Source organism: Poromitra crassiceps (assembly GCF_964638095.1).
Source record: "Poromitra crassiceps genome assembly, chromosome: 21".
NCBI lineage: Eukaryota > Metazoa > Chordata > Actinopteri > Beryciformes > Melamphaidae > Poromitra > Poromitra crassiceps.
This window is the reverse complement of record NC_139638.1, coordinates 10,594,179-10,606,835: the sequence shown is the minus strand read 5'-3', so window position 1 is coordinate 10,606,835 and position 12,657 is coordinate 10,594,179. Positions and strand designations below refer to the sequence as shown.

Below are 12,657 nucleotides of genomic sequence, written 5' to 3'. Positions count from 1 at the left end.
TAATCCCAGTGTGACGTCCGCGTGACGCACTTGCCTATGTGACGCCGATAATGTCGTCAGTGCCGAGGCTATGACGTGGCAGTATTTATAGCCACGCTTGGCGCATCATCGTCCTCTTTCCCTGATCTCTGGCCGCTGCACCTGAGCTGATCTCATCCCATTCTCTGAAAGCTGTGTTTCGCCCCACCCACCTCCCCAGTCCACCACCAATGTCTTGACTCCTGAAGAATCCCCTACGGGGGGAAGGGGATTCTCTATTCTAGCCGGAGCAGATGCCCTCTCTCGCCTCAAGAAGAGAGGCATCTTACCACGGAGTCATTACGCCAAATATATAGTGATAGAGTGTGTTTAGGACAGTAATGGAATGTTTTCTGATGTTATATTTCTGTGTGTTGAATAACTTCAATTTGCCTTACTTGCTACACAAGGAGGGCTATAATATTTTTGTTACTGCTGCTACTTTAGGTTGGGAAATAAATGTATAGTCAAAATAGTAAGAATATTAAGGTTGAATCTGCCGACCGAATTGGCAGGTGGTCGTCAAATTAGTTGATAATGGGTAATTGCTAATTGATAAGAGCTTCCTCATCCTAGTTAAAATGAGGGTGAGGTTTTCTCTGGTTCGAGTGAGGAATACGCTCTTACTCTGGTTACATCCTTATTAGGGTGGTTAGGTTGAACCGGCACCGAAAAATCCTTTCCTATCAGTGACGATGACATGATTGCAAGGATCTTTGTTTTTCCTGAAGTTTCTCCTCAAGGCACTGAATGAGGACGGGGTCCACTTTGGGGTCCAGCTTATTCGCAAACCAGTGACCGTAGTTGAGCAACCAATTCAGTTCTGCTGCCCCAAAAATACACACACTGCGAATGTGTGTACCTGTGCAGGCTGGGTACTGTGAACCCTCCAGGTAGTGCCACTTCACCAGCCTGGTCTTGCTCATCAAGTCTGTGATATCAGGCTGGGACCTGGGCACCTCCCCGGGCACACCTGGTACTCGCACCAGAGTGGCCCAGAAGTGTTCATCGGGGGAGTAGGTGTCCTCCGACCAGGTCAGGAAATCTTTGACCAGGGCTGATGACTTCATGTACACGACAAACTCACGGGACAACACAAAGTAGGCATTGCCAGTGAACATCTCAATACCATGCGGAGGCGGGTCCTTAGTCTGTTCGGTTTTCACAGGACGTTTTTGGTATTCGAAGCTGGCTTCCTGCAGCTCATGGTGGAAGGTGAACCTATCCTTCTTAAAATCAGTGGGGCGGCTTGTCTCCAACATATTGGCACCATTTAGCTTCCGTAGCTCCGACAGCAGCTCCATATTGGGCCTGAGGGGAAAGTCCTGCCCACAGAGGTTGATGACATACTTCCACTTAACCTCTGACCCCAAGAGGTCAGACAGACAGTTGAGGTCAGCGTTCAGCCGGCTAATGCTGGCATAGATGACAGACTCTCGTTTGGAAGCAATGAAGACGTTGGGCAAACAGCGTGCCAAGCCCTCCATGGCGGAGATGAACTGAGCCGAAGCCTTCTGGTCGTAGTGGATACAGTAGATATTACTGGGGGAGTATGACGCCTTGAGGAGTCTCTCCACCATCCAGGCAGATTTGTGAACCACCAGCGAATAGGCGAGAGGGAAGTCTCTCTCCTCCTCGGACGCGCACACAGCCTCATAGCCACTGGACCTGAGGAAATGTGGACAGCTTGAGGTGAGTTTCACCAGACTTTCGTCGTTTTCCTCCACGACGTGTGTCCTTCTGATGACCAGTGATTTCCCCACCTCCACTGGGTCCATATCATATATAGCTGAGCAGTCGATGTTATACTTGTGAAACACTGCAGTGGATCCAAAAGGTTCTGTGATGATGTACCGGTAGTTGTATTTCAAACTGACCAATATCAGAAGACATAGGCCTATAGCCAGCAGTGAAGACATGAATTGCTTCCTTCTTGGTCTTCTGAACAGTTGTCTACATCTTTTTTTCATTCTGTGGTAAAGCAGAGAAAAGCTCATGTAGGTTACAGTAGACATTTGTTAGGTTTGTGTGGTCTTGATTTCAGTCACGAAGACTGACTTCTACGTCATCATTTATGACATCACAATTGCTCGAGTGACATCACTGGTGACTAGTGACATGTCATATTCGGGACCTATAAGAGTTGGCTCTGCTAGTCCTCTGCAGTTGTCCATAGATTCATCTCACGGCAACCTTCTGCAACAGTTCCCAGCTTCGAACCTTGCAGACTCAGCTCATCAAGTGCTACAGCGTTCCCAGTTATCCAGACCCCAGTTTACCAAGTGTGTCTTGGCCATCAAGTATCCGCACGTAAATCCTCCAGTCTCACAGTATGCCTAACAAGGCTGCGGTCGAGTGGAGTGGACGTGCACATACGTCAAGGGCTTGGCACTTGGTAAATTGGAGCTAGCAACAGATGCTTGTGGGTAACAAAGACTTTGAGCCTGAGGGCTGTTGCAGAAGTTGACCGAAAAACTGAATTTACAATCGAACACAAAAGATTGCCACCTACTGTATATCATGATGTAAATGATTGTCAGGCCATCAATGTGCAGTGAGTAAATAGGGCTGGGCAATTATGGACAAAATCACAATATTTTTTGACCAAATACCTCAATATTGAATATTGAGACAATATTGTAGGGAGGATGGCTATCGGTGCTTTCACCAAATATTTACACAATGAGATTTTTGATAGCCTAAATAATCATCGGTAATGTGGATATAATGACTAAGTAAAGAAAGACAAATAATACAACATCTAGAACAGTCTGGTACTTTGAGAAAATGACATCACTATAGGCTATTAGGCCTACTGTAAATGCAGCCTTTATAACCAAGAAAGACACACTATCCAAAATCGAAGATGATATCTAGTCTACTATCATACCACAATATTGAATATCGATAAATTGCCCAGCCCTATTTGACTAGCACATAGCCTATACATAAAATAACTAGAAATCACCTTGCTCAGTAAACAGGTGGTAGCCTACAGGTAGCCTTTTTGTTGAAGTCACAACCTGAAAGTTGTCAGAAAAAATAAATAAATACGTTAAATTACAATTTTACTCACTTACTGTAGTAGCCTATTTGTTCCTGTCCTGTCAGTCCCTTTACACAGCGGCTTTTGTGTAGAGCGGAAAACGAACTTACCGATGTCAGGAGGAGAATGGTGGTCACGGATTCGTTTTCCATCCGGTTCTAACTTTACACACGTGCGGCACCTACTGCAAAGTAAACTTAAAACCATTCATCTCTCAATGTGCTTTGCTGCCACCGCATGTATTGCCCCATCATGGCAATTACCGAGCATGCATCCAAGTTCCCCCGGCGCTGCAACGTCTATACTGACGCGTCTGGTGGTGCGTGCGTCTGCTCTGTTGTGGGGAGCGCTAGACGCTCTGAGCAGCGGGGGGAGGACGAGCCCACCCTCCTGCAGTTGCAAAACTTGCATTAGATAATAATAAATCATAATAGGCCCTAATCATGTATGTTTCATCCCCTACCAATATGGACAGGAAAATGTGACTTCACCCTTACCCAATTTATTTTTATTCTGATGTCTTGGTGTGGAGTTTCCATCAGTGCCTAGCAGCCTATCTATATAGGTTACATTACATTATCATAGTGAAAGTGCAGACCTAGTCCTTCTTCCTTCTTAGGGGGAACAGAGATATCTCTCATGGGAGGTTTGCAAATGTTTAACCAGCATTATGAAAACCCCATCGAAGTCATGTGAAACACACTAGACACAATTTCAAGATGAAACAGCTGTGGCTGTGGGACACAGTCCAGGGGGTTCCTCCGTACATACACCCCCCCCCCCCCCCCACCCCACTAAAAACATGCAGAAGATCGTCATCGTCATCCGACCAGTGACGACAACATCCGAAGTTGGTCCCCGGGCGCTGGAAAGAAAAAGTGACCACTGCTCCTGGCCTGCCCCCCGGAGGAAAGGACAAGCCTGGATGGGTCAAATGCAGAGGACAAATTTCACCGGCCACCGTCAGCATGAGTGTGTGTTTGTGGCCGCATGCATGTGTTGGGTGTGTTTGTGTGACAATAAAAGACATGCTTGTCCGTCACTAACTGTAACTCAGCAACAGTATAAGGGGCAGAGACGTACAGGAGGAGCAAAATTCACTCAGCCCCACCTAATTTTAACTACATTGACGCCCCCAGAGTCGGTAAGAAGGGGGGAGGAGTAGCTATTATTTTCTCTGATGTTTTTCAATGTAAGCAGGTATCGTTTGGCGACTTTTCATCGTTTGAATATCTGGCCGCTGTTCTGAAGTGCTCTCCCTCTATTTTACTACTGATTATATACAGACCACCTAAGTACTCTAGTAGTTTTTTTGATGAATTTTCAGAACTCCTTTCTATAATCTCCATAGAACACGACTGTTTAACTATTGCAGGAGATTTTAATATTCATATTGACAACCCCAATGATAATAATGCCAAAGAATTGAATAACCTCCTTGACACTTTTGACCTGTTACAACATGTGTCTGGGCCCACTCACAATCGAGGCCATACCCTAGACTTATTTATCACCAAGGGCTTTGAGTCATCGTTTCTTTCAGCTAGTGATGTTGCTCTGTCCGACCATCTCTGTATCTTTCTTGAACTCAAGGTCACCCCTATCGCTCTTACTCGGTCAAAAACCATCAAAAAGCGTCACATCAACGAGAGCACTAGCACACGGTTCATGGAGGCTTTCTCGCTGGCCCCTTCCCTCTCCTCAGCCTCTGTCAATGATCTCCTAGATAACTTCAATTCTAAAACCCTAAAGGCTATTGATGCTGTAGCTCCCATTAGATCTAAACTAATCTCCGGTAAGAAAAAAGCACCATGGAGAAACGCTCCCTCTGTAAATAACAAAAAAAGAGATTGTAGGAAAGCCGAGCGCAAATGGCGGAAAACTAAACTTCACATCGATTACGACATCTATAAAAATAGTCTTCACTCCTACAACCAGGAACTAAAAAATTCCAGAAAATTCTTCTTCTCCGACATTATCAGCAAAAACACCAATGACGCTCGCACTCTTTTTGCCACTGTTGACAGGCTGACAAACCCCCCCCCACAAATTGCCCCTGATCTTCTATCCAATGTCAAATGCAATGAATTTGCGACCTTCTTTAGGGATAAAATTATAAATATCAGACTAACTATTTCCACATCAAGAACAAATGTGGCTCCGCCGCACCCACAGAATAGGTGCTTAATTAACATGACTCAGTTCAATGTCATTGACCACAAGAAACTAGAAGAAACGATACGAGGCCTTAAATCCTCATCGTGTTGCCTAGACACCCTGCCAACAAGCTTTCTAAAAAATGTCTACAGTTGCCTGGCGACCGACATACTGAAGATAATTAATACCTCTCTTCTTACAGGCATTTTTCCAAAATCTCTAAAAACTGCAGTTGTTAAGCCCTTGCTAAAGAAGCGTAGCCTCGACCCCTCTATAATCAGCAATTACAGACCAATATCAAATCTTCCCTTTATTAGCAAAATACTCGAAAAAACTGTCTACCAACAACTCAATACCTTTCTATCCTCCAATGATCTCCTAGATCCCTTCCAATCAGGCTTCCGACCCCATCATAGCACCGAAACTGCGCTTATCAGAGTTATAAATGACATCCGAATGAACACTGATTCAGGTAAAATCTCAATCTTAATGTTACTAGATCTCAGCGCTGCCTTTGATACGGTTGACCACGAAATTCTATTGGACAGACTGGAAAACTGGGTCGGGCTTTCCGGCACGGTCCTAGAGTGGTTCAGATCTTATCTGCAAGACAGGAACTACTTTGTCTCCATTGGCAACTACACATCTGACCAAACCAAAATGACATGTGGGGTACCCCAAGGATCAATTTTAGGTCCTGTCCTGTTTAACCTTTATATGCTCTCTCTGGGCCTAATTATGCAAAAAAACAAAATAGCTTATCATAGCTATGCAGATGACACCCAACTCTACATAGCCCTCTCATCGGATGACTATGCCCCCATAGAGACACTGTGTCAGTGCCTTGCGCAAATTAATGATTGGATGTGCCAGAATTTTCTCCAACTTAATAAAGACAAAACAGAGATAATTGTCTTCGGCAAAAAAGAAGATAGGCTCAAAGTTACTGCTCACCTCGAATCCCTATCTTTGAAGCCAAAGGACCAGGTAAAAAATCTTGGCATTATTATTGACTCTGATCTAAATTTCAACTCCCACATCAAGCTTATAAGAAAATCTGCCTTCTATCATCTAAAAAATATAGCAAGGATTAGAGGCTACATGTCCAAACAAGATCTTGAAAAACTAATTCATGCTTTCATTTCTAGCAGGCTAGACTACTGCAACAGTCTTTTCAATGGTCTTCCCAAAAAAGCTATTAAACAACTACAGCTCATTCAGAATGCGGCTGCTAGAGTTCTAACAAGAACCAAGAAAGCTGAACACATTACACCAGTTCTCAAATCCCTGCATTGGCTGCCAGTAAATCTTAGAATAGACTTTAAAATTCTGCTAATAGTTTACAAATCTCTCAACGGGTCAGGCCCACACTACATCTCTGAAATGCTTCTACACTATGAACCATCCAGATCCCTGAGATCTTCAGGCACTGGTCTACTAATTGTCCCGAGGACCAAATCAAAACATGGTGAAGCCGCGTTCTCCCACTATGCCTCTCATAACTGGAACAAACTCCCTGAACACATTAGATCTGCCCCTACTCTGCCTATTTTTAAATCCAAGCTAAAGACCTTTATGTTTACTCTTGCTTTTAACTGCTACTAAACTACTGCCTCTCTCGGCCTGTAATTTAAAAAAAAGATTCCTGTACATTTCCAACAAATGGACTGTACATGTAATAATAATACTGAAGAGTGCCTTGTAACTTATTTAAAACAGAAATAATGTTTCATGTTTGTTAATTTGAGTATATATTTTAACTAAAACTGTCGGCTGTGTTTATGTGTTTTTTATATGTGCATTGCTTTGCTGCTTGTTTTTTCGATTATTTTTTGTAAAGCACCTTGAATTGCCTTGTGTATGAAAGGTGCTATATAAATAAAATTTGACTTGACTTGACTTGACTCTGTTTTGAATGAGGATGTTACTGTAAGGCCTATTGTGTTATCTGTTAAGTTTGCTTTACAGATGGCCTGGTTCGAGACCGTTGAAAGAGTAACAAATCCAACCAAACCTGCTTTGAATAGCCAGAGCTGAGTTTCACATCTGGTTGACCTAAGTCAACTTTTAATACTAGCCTACATGTAAGGAAAATAGATAAATCCACTCACTGCCATGTGTTCCCTTCCTTGTTTGAGTGTCTGTGTGTGTGTGTGTGTGTGTGTGTGTGTGTGTGTGTGTAAACTAATCATTTCTACTAATGACCTTTGCACAGCACCATAGTGTTGTAAATGAGAGCAAAGCAACAATGCAAACACATTAACTCATTGAGTGCCAATGACGACAATCGTCGTCAATTGCTTTAGTGACGTAGAGTGCCAATGACGACGATTGTCGTCAATTGCGTTTTTTGACGGTGGGACGTGGATCAAAGCTTAATATATCTCCTGTAAAATTTTGGGGCATGTTGAATGTGTATAACCTATTTTACCGACCCATTAGGTGGCGACAGTGCTCTCCAGATTAGAGGAAGGTCCGAAAACAGCAGGAAAAACGCCCGTGATCAAAGAGAAACCGCTCATGCTGCAGCCAGAGCCATATAGATGGCTCTGACTTGCAGCTGATGTTGGCTGCGAACAGCAGTCAATCCGCGCTGCCTCTGTCTGTCTGTCTGCATAGTTTCTTCACACGATTAGCCGCCAGAAAGGCAGCACCCGACGCCGAAGGGCCAAACCTTTCCCTGCAGTCCGGTTTGGCATTCCACAGCCTCCATCCAGCAGCCGACCCGTCTCCAATGCCGCTTCCCCCGTTCTCGGCTCTCACCCTCTCATGAGTCTGGACCCACGTCCTAGGCCCCCGGCACTCCCTCACGATCCCCGCCTCACCCAGCTACTCCACACCGCTCAGTCCTACATCGGGGGGGGGGGCTGGCCAGCTCCACAGCCAAAGCTTATGACGGCGCCTGGCGGTCGTTCGCTTTTTTCTGCGCCTCGGTCAATCTCCCCGTTCTCCCAATCCTGATCCCCAACGTATGCGCCTTCATAACGTTCTGCGTATCCGTCCGTCACCTCCGTCCCCCCTACGTCCGTAGCCTGGTGGCGGGGATCCAATTCCATGCCAGGCGCTACGACCCCGAGTTTCCCAGTCTATCTTCTGTCCCCGTAATCAAAGCTCTGCTGAAGGGCATTGCCAAAGCCTTCCCGACTGCCCCCGACCCTAGGCGTCCCATAACCCTCCCTGTGCTACGGCAGCTTCTAGGGCGCACGAGAGACGGCTTTTTCTCTCCCCTGCAAAATTCACTCCTAGAATGCGTGTTCTCGTTAGCCTTTTATGGGTTCCTCCGCGTTGGCGAGTTCACATGCCCGGCGTCGTTCGACCCCTCCCGGGACGTGACCCGGCCCGACCTAAGGTTTCATCCCGATCATTATATTCTCTCCCTTAAACACACCCTGCCAAAGAAGTCTCTCCCTTAAACACACCAAGGCGGGCAGAGCCTGCTCCATCATCATTGCCCGCAACTCTTCCCCCTTTTGCCCCTTTGCTTCCATGGCCCGCTACATAGAAATTCGACCCCAGACTGGCCCATCTGCCCCTCTGTTGCTCATCTCGCCCCACCATCACATGACAAAAGCCTGGTTCACTATTCACCTCAAGCGGATCCTCCAGATGTGTGACCTCCCAGCGGAGCACTATTCCAGTCACTCCTTCAGGATCGGCGCGGCCGCATCGGCCGCCGTGCAAGGGGTGTCCTCCGCCTCCCTGCAACAGATGGGCCGCTGGTCCTCGTCAGCCTACGCGGCCTACATCCGACCAGAGCAGGCCGCCATATTGTCTGCCCAAAGATCTCTCCTCCCCTAGGCGTCACATGGTAAGCACATGGCATCCATCCTTTATTCCTTGCAATAGCTTGTTACTTCGCATTTCAGTGGACTCCCCAAATCCATAGCGCCAGCAGAATACTGCCAGCGGTAGTAACAACTCCAATAGACAAATGCCGTGGTGATTGCAAATCACTAATTCAGATCCCAGTAGACTACTCAAAGTGTTTAAGGTGTTGAACAGCCTGTAAGTACAGTAGACTACTCAAAGTGCTTGGTGTTGAACAGCCCGTAGTCAAGGTTTTGGGGGGGGGTTTAGGCAAAGGGGGGGTTTTCTTTCTTAAAGCTAAAAGGGGGGTTGTCTGGCTTAAATGCCAATTCAGCGCGCCGAATTATGCCGGATTGGTCGGTCACCCAGCGCCCGCTGTATCGCTGCGACCACGCCCGGACGGTGATTTTCATAAGCCGCTGCAGGGTTTTTCTCAAATCTCAATGCTGAGTCAGTGCGCCGAATTATGCCGGATTGGTCGATCACCCAGCGCCCGCGTATCGCTGCGGCCACGCCCGGTCGGTGGTTTTCGTAAGTCGCTGTGCTGCCGAGCCAACCGGTCGGCGACAAGCGTCGCCTTCCGCCCAGCGGCCGCTATATCACTGAGGCAAGCAGACCGGTTGGCAGTTTTGGGTTTTCTTTCTTTTGGGGGATTCTCTATTCTAGCCCGAGCAGATGCCCTCTCTCGCCTCAAGAAGAGAGGCATCTTACCACGGAGTCATTACGCCAAAGAACTAGTTGCCATGCTGCCACGCCATCAGAATTAGTTGCCATACCGTTTCATGCCATAAATCTTATCGCCATGCCATACTTGAATAAAGCTTGCTGGTTAACTCTACCCTCTGGTCTCTCATGATTGAAATGGTGGTCTCGACCTAGTTTCAAGATGAAGACCAGACACGCTGCCTCGCATCACACGTAATCTAGTGACCTCATCACGTGTAATCCCAGCGTGACGTCCGCGTGACGCACTTGCATATGTGACGCCGATAATGTCGTCAGTGCCGAGGCTATGACGTGGCAGTATTTATAGCCACGCTTGGCGCATCATCGTCCTCTTTCCCTGATCTCTGGTCGCTGTACCTGAGCTGATCTCATCCCATTCTCTGAAAGCTGTGTTTCGCCCCACCCACCTCCCCAGTCCACCACCAATGTCTTGACTCCTGAAGAATCCCCTACGGGGGGGGGGGGGGGGGGGATTCTCTATTCTAGCCCGAGCAGATGCCCTCTCTCGCCTCAAGAAGAGAGGCATCTTACCACGGAGTCATTACGCCAAAGAACTAGTTGCCATGCTGCCACGCCATCAGAATTAGTTAGCTTTGGTGAAAACATTCTGTTTAAATGTAGACAATGTGCTGTTTGTTTTGGTGCAGTCTGACATGCATGCTGATCATCACTAATGCAGGGCTGGGACTTCATTCTTAAACACATTTTCCTATGCACACATTTTGACAAAATGGTGATTTATTGGGGGGCTGAAATTTGTTTTTTGTTATCATATTCTTTGATGTGATTGTATGAATCTGAAGTGATAAATTACATTAGAAGTTGTAAATGATGTAGTGTTGATTAGGTGGAGGATCCTTCTTGATTGGGAGACTCGCCCCCTGTCCCACACACGGTGGATTGCAGATGTTTTAGCTACACCTTGTGTGAGTCGACAGCTCATAAGACCTGGCAACCTTTTCTTGACTGGGTTGTTCTCAAAGGGAAGCCCCCTTCTCCCAATTATATGTGCCAGTCTGACTCAATGCCCCCCCCCCCCTCTCCCAATTATATACCAGTCTGACTCAATGCCCCCCCCCCCCCCCCCCCCAAAAAAAAACTCCTGTCAACTCCTCCAGACTGGGACTGACTTTGTGTCATATCTCTAATGTTTATACCTTTTGTCTTATCTATTTTGTTTGAAGTGTATGTTTTTGTTTTGTTTTTTCTGTATTGTGTGCTTAATGTATGGATGGTTTTTTATGTCATTACCTTGAAATCCATAAAATAAAACATAACAAATAAGAAGTTGTAAATGAGGTCACTGGTGTCTATAGACTAGACTGCTTTATTTCTAAGGCCTGGAATAGAAGGCAAGCACAGCTCTTTAAGTAGGTTCAGGTGGTGGTTTTCATGCTGCACAACTTCACTGTATATGTAGTTTGGGTGTTTTTGTTGGTTTTATGTTTGATCATTGTTTGTTTAAATTATGAACAGTAAAAGTGTCCTGTAAGCGCATATGGGCGGGGCTTCATTGGAAGTATGACACTTAAAGAAAATCAATCAATCAATCAATCAATCATATATTGTGTGCGTGCATGCGTGCGTGTGATTAGAAATGTAGAGGTCAGATAAGCTTATCAATTTGTTGGATGATTTTTTTTTCAGTTTAGATAATTTTTCAAAAATAAACAAAATTAAAATCCTTTTTGCGAATTTTTTATTATTTTTCATAGTCATAAGACAATGGTAAACAAAGAGACAAATTGTTTACACAATGACATTTTTCTGTTGAGGCACTCAGTTAATTTCCATCCCAACTTCAAGACTCTAATAGGAGAATACACTATGTAAAAGAAAAAAGAAAAAAAAAGAAAAAAATTAATAATGACATTTTTCCTCATAACCATCAGAAAAAATATGAATGACAACATTTTTCCTCATAACCATTATAGTTCTTTACTGAATAATTTCACTGTCTTGTCTGAAAGACCAAAATGCAATATGAACCCATAGTATACACAAACTCAAAGGCTTCATGCTCAAATGAAAACCCTGATCTACTATAGTTTCTGAGTTGCACAATGGGATGTCACCAGTGATGATGTCACCAGTGATGATGTCATCAGTGATAATGTCATCAGTGATGTCATCCTTCCTGGCTGAAGCTATAAGTTCAGTGATGATGTAATCAGTGATGTTATCAGTGATGATGTCATCAGTCTGAGGCTCGATTCCTAGTCGAACCGCGTGCTACTGCATGGACTCACCTGCTCTATTGGCATGCGCAGTCATAGTGCACAAGCATAATTTGCCAACTTTCACATCACTGATGACATCACAATTGCTCTTATGACATCACTGATGTCACAATGCCTATGACATCATCAGTGTTGTCACAATGCCTATGACATCATCCAGTGGGCCACAAATTTAAACAGACCAACAGAGCCCACTTGCTCCTTATTATTATTATTATTATTATTACCGTATGTATATAAAAAAAAATTAAGTTTGAAATGGAAAAACTTAAAAACTTTTTTCCCCATTTTGTTTTTTCCATGGAGCTGAATTCTGTGCAATTTGGCATAGTGCCACCTACTGGCAACCAGTGTTGGGCAAGTTACTTTTAAAATGTAATATACTACATATTACTAGTTACTTTCATTTTAAAGTAATAAGTTACTTTACAATATTACTTTCTGTGTAGAGTAACTCGTTACTTATTACACTACTTTTGCATTACTTTTACCAAAACAACAGCAGCAGCAGAATGACATTGTCGCCCCGGAACCATCCCGAAAAATAATTTCAACCGCCTTGAAGTCAGTGTAAACAATCCAAAATTCTAAATGTTCTTTTCCTTTGTTATTGTCATCTATAGTGGTTATTTGCATAAGACACACAGTTTGATTAGGAAATGA

General features: G+C 44.8%; 1 protein-coding gene and 1 pseudogene across 2 annotated transcripts in view; both read right to left on the bottom strand.

The window, feature by feature from the left end:
• Positions 1-704: 704 nt before the first annotated feature.
• LOC310795243 (beta-1,3-galactosyl-O-glycosyl-glycoprotein beta-1,6-N-acetylglucosaminyltransferase 4 pseudogene) lies at positions 705-1,937 on the bottom strand (annotated as a pseudogene). Its single transcript has one exon. The product of its transcript is annotated as a beta-1,3-galactosyl-O-glycosyl-glycoprotein beta-1,6-N-acetylglucosaminyltransferase 4 pseudogene (transcript).
• Positions 1,938-11,489: 9,552 nt separating this feature from the next.
• The window catches only part of LOC310795422 (H-2 class II histocompatibility antigen, A-Q alpha chain-like), a 3,735-nt gene continuing 2,567 nt past the window's right edge, over positions 11,490-12,657 (bottom strand). The window contains exon 4 of the mRNA XM_083657451.1: positions 11,490-12,657. This exon is cut by the window's right edge and continues 995 nt beyond it. The gene's annotated coding sequence lies outside the window, so the exon portion shown is untranslated.